Genomic DNA, 7,894 nt, shown 5'->3' on the forward strand with positions numbered 1-7,894 from the left:
AGAGGACCACAGAGTATCTCCATGAAAGTTTCATTGAGATCTCCCAGAAGGATATGAGGGACATCAACAAACTGCTCTGCATGCCCCCCCAACTCCTTGCCTAATCCTATGGGGAATGAAAAGCTGATGATAACTCGACTTCTGTTTGTGTACCACTACCTCTTCTTGTATGAGTAAAACAATGAAAAATTGACACATGGTATGGTTCAGGGCAACTGTACCGACAAACTGGTAACTACAAAGAAACCCCTAGAGTCGGGTGAAGGATTTATCCTACCAGCATCTATGTTAGGGTTGGGGTTAATTCTGGCGAGCTTATTAGCATGTATCTGAAGAAGTGGGTTTTTTACGCACGAAAGCTTATGCCCAAATAAATCTGTTAGTCTTTAAGGTGCCACCGGACGCCTCATTGTTTTTGTGGATACAGACTAACACGGCTACCCCCTGATATTAGCATGTGCGTAGGTTCTTTTATCATTTTTAATATGGTTTCTCTCTAATGCTTCTTATCTGAAGAATAAAATAGGCTTGCAGAGAAAGAACTGTGTGGTACTGATAACTGTAGCAATTACACCTGTTAACCATCCCTGAAGAGAAAGCCAGCAGATGTGCTTGGGCACCCTGTCTGCACTGGGGAAGACAGTGAAGGTGGGGAACTGTGCAGCCTGGAAATACCTGGGACAGAAGGGAGAGGTGTCTCTCCTCCACCCAAGAGAGGCAAAAGCTGGGAACCTAAGAGTGGGTGTCCTTGCTGGGCCGCCTCTTCTTGTATGAGTAAAACAATGAAAAGTTGATACAGTAAAACAATGAAAAGTTGATACAGTAAAACAATGAAAAGTTATGGGTTCAGAGCCACTGTACCTGTATTTCCCCTTCTGGCCTAGGCTGGAGAGTCTGGCACCCTAGGGGTGGGGTGGCAGGGGGTAAGGGGACGTGGGCCTGCCCAACTCCACCGCATCCCAGCCCAGGACCCTAACAGCAGCGGAGTGGTCTGCCACTGGGTCAGCCGCAACACGCTGCTCTAGAGTCAGTCAGCAATTTAGCCAGACAGTTGTCAGCTGCCCCCGAGCTACTGCCTACCTCCCAGGGGTTTGGTACCTCTGTAATCCACAGGTCCTCTGCCTCCTCTGGGTACACAGCTGCTGGCAGTCCCGACAACTCCTCTTCAGGGTCAGTCTCCACTGGGGGCAGGGTGCGGCAGAGCACAGATTCAGATCCAAAGTGCTTCAGCAAAGTGGAGGCATCCATCTCCTTCCCTGGCTTCCGCTCAACTGAGCTGCAGAGCCCTCCCTTTATACTTCTTGTCCCACCCTGGTACTTCCAGCAAGGAGGGTGTGGCTCTGTCCACCGCGGGGAGCGTAGTAGTCCCTCGCTCTCAAGTGGGGAGGGAGGCCACTCCACCTCACTACACCAAGTATTATTTTATTAACTACAGTTGATTAATAACATAGTAAAAGCATCATGATTGGTTAACACTTAAATCACACAATGTTTTAATACCATGTGCCACAAAGAGCTACAGGAGACACAATGTTAAAGGTAATATTCACAATGTTAAATTCCTGAGAAACCTGTGTATCTAATCCAGGCTTTACATTCAAACATGAATGACCATGGCTTGGAGGGGGGCAGAGCGGATATCGGTATCCTTAGGGAAGTTTAAAAATTTCTAGTAGCGAGTGAAAGAAACTGATCATGTATTCAGGAAATGCTCAGAGGCAGGATGGGAGTCAGAAGCACAATTGGTTCTGATCCTTATTATTATCCCAACACTCAGCCTGGAGGAGGCAATTTCTAATAAACACTAGAGACGAGTCCTGATGGCATCAACTGCTTTTGTAATCATTACTTTAATTTTGTTTTGCACGGCCTGCCTTTTGCAGCGGAGAGATTTCTCAGGAGCTAAGTGTGTATCCTCTCTAGGCCCAAAAGAATAAAGGGGAAATTTGTGTGTGTGTGTGTGTGAGAGAGAGACGGAGCTCAGCACGGAGTGGGAGTGGCGATCCATCTGTCTGGGTAAGGTATTTCTAGTGCTTGTGCAGCTCTATCTTTGCTATCTCCGTGACATTCTGAGTAGCCGTGGCCCGCGGCACAGCTGCTGCTGTGAAGTCCTAGCTGGCTGCAAATTAGTTGTGTTATTATCCCCCCGAAACAGTTTGCATGGTGGGAGTTGGTTAAAATGTCTCTTCCGGTGAATTTGAAGCTGACTAAAGGCATTGGGTTGATGGCATTGGAAGATGGAAGCTCCCTGTTTAGCCACAGGGCAGGCATAAGGCGGGCAGTGGGTAGTACAGATGAAACACACTGGCAAAGTGTACGTAGTGTCCTTGGCTGAAGGGAAATAGCTGACTGCCGCTACCATCTAATCAAGTTAATCCTGTACCTCAGGGGTTAGAGATCTGTGGTGTGGTGCTGAAGGTCCTCCCTTAGCATGCAAATAGAATGAAGGGTAAAAACTGATGGAGGGGTCATTACACAGGTATCTCCTCCCTAACCTAGGGTGAGACAGCCATTCAGTAATCATATCCATCAGACTTGGCCTGGTTTCCCGGTAAAGATACAGACTGATCTGAGATGTGGACACCAGTATCTACTGAGACAACCCCTCCTCCCACCCCAGGGATCTCATGATTGGACTAGCTTTGCTTTGCTGATCTAGATGAATTTCCCTCCCCACCCCCCATGCTATGCACAAAGACTTTTTGTTTTGTTTTCTTGCCTAAATGAAAACTCTGTTTTTCATTATGGATAGAAGATTGTGTATCACTCAGAAGAATGTGTATGCATGTGTCTGCAAACTGAGAGCGTGCCAGCTAGTTCATTTGTATAAACCGGTTTGGAATTTTTATCAGTGAATGTCGACTGAAATGTCGAGATAGGCAAAGTAAGAGCAATGCTGCTTTAGAACTTACTAGCGTTTGATTTAAGGATATTTACTTTGTGTATTTTGACCTGTGATCTTACAATTTGTGTTTTAAGGGTTATAAAGCTTTAACTAAAGTATTTGAATCTCAATGTCTACTCTAATTAAATAATGATTGTCTCATCCCCCTATTGCAATGGTCCCCATACTGTGGGACGCGCCCCCCCAAGGAGTTGAGGAGGAACATTTGGGGGGCGCAGCGGGGCCCGGGCCAGCCCTCCTGGCCCCAGCTCTGCTTCAGCCCTGGCTCCCGTTGCAGCCCCATCCCCAGCTGTGGCTCCTGGCTGCGACCTCGGTCCCTGGGTCCCGGCCATGGCCCCTGGCTCCTGGCCAGAGCCCTACCCCAGCAGCAACCCAGCCCCACTCCCAGCCCCAGCCCCAGCTCCAGCCCTAACATTGTTCCCTGGCTCCTAACCATGGCTCCGGCCCCAGCTGGGGCTCTGCTCCCAGCCCTGACCGCGGCCCTGCTCCTGGCCTCACCTCCCAGCTGTGGCTCCCAGGGCGTGCAGGTAAATTACATTAGGCCTGGGGGGGTGACTTAAAAAATTTGGGGACCACTGCCCTATTGTGTGACACCCCCCATAATTTTGTGCAATTATGAACATTTAAACAGATAAAAATCTAAACGAATAATTAAAAATAAACATCAATATTATCTGTCAAAATTATAAAAAAAATTTGAATTCTGCCAAGCCTATGTCTACATTAGCTCCACTTGCATGCTGCACATCAGCCGGCTACGGTTACATCCTTCATGGTCCTGAAGGTGTAAGTGACTAGACAGACGAAATGGATGTGGTTGGTAGGGTGCTGGATAAGATCCAGCTGCATAGGCGCTGACTCTGGGGCTGGGTGGAGTGGGGGTGGGGCCTGGGCAGAGATGGGGGTCGAGCACCCCCCGGCACTTTGGAAAGTCTGCACCTGTGTCCAGGAGAGGTGGATGCAGGCATGGCATGGAGCACAAATGACTTCTTGGAATTCCACAGTTCTGTGAAGACTTGGCCCTGTCTCTCCTTGTGGGTGTGAGACTAGTGGGAGGTAATGCTCATTGCCTTACAATCCTCTGTAAGGATCCAGAGGCAGGATCAGAGTGGGGTCCACAAGTCGGTTCCACAAGTCGGTTCCTTCCCTATCTCCTCCCCAGAAGCGAGACCAAAGTGGGAAGGAACTGACCCATGGTCCTGGTCTCTTCTTCCTTCCATACCTAAGGGAAGCCTGCTTTCCTCCATGCAGGCATGGCAACTCTCAATGTTTGTCATGAGTCTAGCAGTACTTTTCCTAATGCCCCCACACCTGGAGTCACGTGATGATGCGAGAATCTCAGCCTTCATTTTAAAAAAACCCAACAAACTTCTACCCTTGTGGCAGTAGAGAAAAGCTTCAAAACCTGAACCCAAATGCACTCTAAAGACTCTGAGGCCAATAACCCAAATGCTTTATTTTATTAAAAATTTTCATGGTTTTTAAACTAATCTCATAATTATGTTGAGGTCTGATTGGTGATTTTTGAACAGTTTGGGGTTGGTTATATTGCCCTGTGGGACCCTAGCAGTGGAGGTGGTATTATGTGGACGTTTGTGGGGGGGGTGCTCAGGAAGCCAGACCCAGTGATTGTGTCGATCACAATGATACAGTAGAAATAGTAAACTAATTTATTAATCATTTTTTGCTATGTACAAGTTTAATGGAGAAATATTTGTATGAAACAATTAAAAAGAACTGGTTCTTTTTACAAACAGTAACGGCAGTGACGCAGGTAAGACCCAGGCTTGTTGTTTATTGGTCATGCTTTCGTCTGCGAGTTAGGCAGAATAGGGCAGAGCGGCAGGCCCGGCTCCATTTGTCATCCTGGGAGTTACAAAAATACACCCTCTAAAGTGACAGCACTGAGACAGCAGCTAGGACAAGATACATGCCATGGGAAAGAGACATAATGAAAACACAGACACCGCTGTATCGCTGAGCAAAGAAGTCAACCCCGGAGTGATTATAAAATCTCAAGGAATGCTGACCAGGAAACCTTGTTTTCCTGCTGCTTCCTGTACCAGCCTTTAACTGACAGGCTGGTGCTGACTCTGACAACCCTTGTATACCTTACTGGATTTGAACAGTAAATGGATACCTGTGTTCATGGCAGTAAACAGTTCAACTCTTAACTGGGATGGAAAGAGAAGTACTTGGTAACAAAAGAAGGGGACTAAAAGTTGGGACATCTGGGTTCTGTTCCCAGCACTCCTCTGGGCTCACTGGATTACCTTGGTCAAGTCATGTGACTTCTCTGTGCCTCGGTTTCCCTATCTGTAAAATGAGCTATAACAATCCAAGAGTGATGTGAGGCTTAATGCTATCAAAATTTAAGTGTTTTGTGGCCCCTGGGGGAAGATGGTAGAGAAGTGTGAGGCATTTAAAATAATTACAGTAGGATCAAATTCTGATGCCCTTATTCATACAAAATAGCAATTTACTCCATATGTGGGTCCACTCATGCAGTAAGGCATTATTTAACATCAGTAAGGGAAGCAGAATACAGTCCTCAGGTTTCATTTACGCTCTTATATTTCTGTAGTTTCTAATAGCAATATTGATCTCCTAGTCAGACATTTCCTGGCAATTAACGACCAGCTGGGTAAAGGACTCAGGGAGGTGGGGGGGCATTGATCAACATTCTTATCGCATCTCCGTCAGTACCTGGCCCAAGCCAGGGAAGCTAATGATCCAACCAGTGGACCAAATTCGGTGATGAATCCTGGTCATGTGCCACCTGAGCCATGTGCATATGCGAAGAAGGAAGAGGAGGACTCAGGACCTCGCCTGCCAATACTCAGACAGGGAGATGACAGCACTTTGTATTGCAATAGCACTTGTTCTCTAATGAACTCAGTGCACTCTCCAGAGTAGTAAGGGGGTAAATATGATCACTACCCCCATTATACAGAGGGGGAAACTGAGGCACAAAGAGGGGAAGCGATTGCCTGTGGTCTCACAGTGAGTCAGTCGTGGAGCTGAAAATAGAACCAGCATGTATTAGAGACACAGAGGACATAACAGGAGTATCATTTTAAATATCCTTACATAGTATCACCACTTGGAATGGCCTATTGCTTTTTACAGGGGGATGAAAAAAAATTTCTGTTGAAATTCCAGACCCACAGATCTAGTTTGGTATTTTCAGTGACCAATCAGATGTTAACTCTTTTGTAAAATCTGTTTCCTCCACCAGTTGTACTACCCATAGTCCTTTGCTCCAGTAAATTCACAATCCAGTTGCAGATGGATGCACCCTTCTTTACATCCTGTCTTTAACTGTTATTGTTCTGTTAAACTGTAATGTTAAACAGCTTTCATGCCCCACCATAGAGGTGGCTGCATTGCGGTAGTTGGTAAAGTGATTCCTGAATAAGTCCTGAATAAGAGTCTGAAGTGCTTTGGGATCCACCAGAATGAGTTGGATGCTATATAGATGTATATGAGATATTTTAATCCAAAGGATTTTTCTAAGGACAAACTGAAGCAATGTTCTCACGAATGAGTCTGTATTTACACACAGTGAAGGGGCCATTAAGCTTCTTTAATTTTTTTTAAAAAAGGCAATGAATTTGGTGCTGGATGAGCAGTCCTGAAAACTGTAGTCCTCTTTAACCACAGAGCACGTGCAGCACAGGCAATGGTAATGCCCACTCTCTTTGATCAGATATTACCCACTCCCAAAGTGCCTTGAGTCTGTCCTGGAGGGACACTTCTAGTGGTAGAGCTCATTTCCCATGGCCCAGTCAGCCCTGAGTCTCTGCTGAGGCTGCCCGCTAGTGGCTCTCCTGTTCAGGTGTGTATGTGAGCTCTCATTTGTTTCATGAGAGCTGAGTATTTTGGAATCTCTAATCGTGTACAGTTCTCTCCCTCTGTCCTACCATGGCTCTTTCACCTCCAACTCTGAAGAGGCCGCCTTTTTACTTTGAAACCCTGCACTGTAACCATGCAGCTGTCGTGTATATATGCCCTAACTCTCCTCCAGGCGGTGCAGGTACATAATCAATCCTCTGATCCCAGAATAATCCTCCTAGCCCACATAACTGATTCTGGTGTCAGAGTTCTTTTTCCTCCCCAGCTGTGAGCATGGGGGTTCATCTTGTAAGTGACACTGCAGTGTCTGGATAAAGTCAAAGAGAAAGGATGGTTGCCAGCTTCACTGAGGAAGGAGGGCAGTGGGCAGGAGCGAGGTGAACTCATGCAGAGAGGAAAGGTTTTCTGTGGCTTGGGGGGGCTGTGGTTACAACACAGATAAAAATTGTAGTAACCGTGTCCTTGTCACTAAACCCTTGATCAGTCCAAGGTGTTAACCTGGTGTGGGGACACAAATAGGTCCCATCTACACTACAGATTTATCCATGTTGAAACTGGGCTATGTGATGACCATGTTCTAACCCTGTCCTCTGCCAAGGTTACAGTTGGAGTGTACCTGGAGCCTTCTGGTGTGGGTTAAGTCTCAGAAGAGAGCTCAAAGAATGAATGGGCATTGGGAATCAACTCCCCTCTCTGCCCCCAGGGCAGGGCTCAGGCATGGTGGTGGGGCAGTTTGTACTGAAGCTTCTGTAACCACTGGGAAATTTATATTACAGGTCCCTGTTTGTGCCTGGGCTTAGACAATGAGTCTATCACAGCCAGAGCTACAGAGCCTGTCTCTTTAGCTCAAGCTGTAGCAGCTCAAGCTTTCACGCTCAGGAGGTTCCCGATTCAGTTCGTGGTGTGGCGGCCATCAGACTTGCACTCCTGCTGGCCCATGGCATACTTGTTTTGTAGTTGATTAGCCTCCAGGGATGTTAATCCAGCACATTTAACCCAAAGAAAATGCATTTAAAATAAACAAACAAAGTCCCCATGTGGAGCAGGGAGAGCAGCATGGGTATTAGGTTTGGAAGGGCTACATTTTTAAAAGCAAAAGCCCAGATTGAAGAAGGAAAGAGTGACGTGACTGAT

Source organism: Eretmochelys imbricata, chromosome 3, assembly GCF_965152235.1.
Source record: "Eretmochelys imbricata isolate rEreImb1 chromosome 3, rEreImb1.hap1, whole genome shotgun sequence".
NCBI classification, from domain to species: Eukaryota; Metazoa; Chordata; order Testudines; family Cheloniidae; genus Eretmochelys; species Eretmochelys imbricata.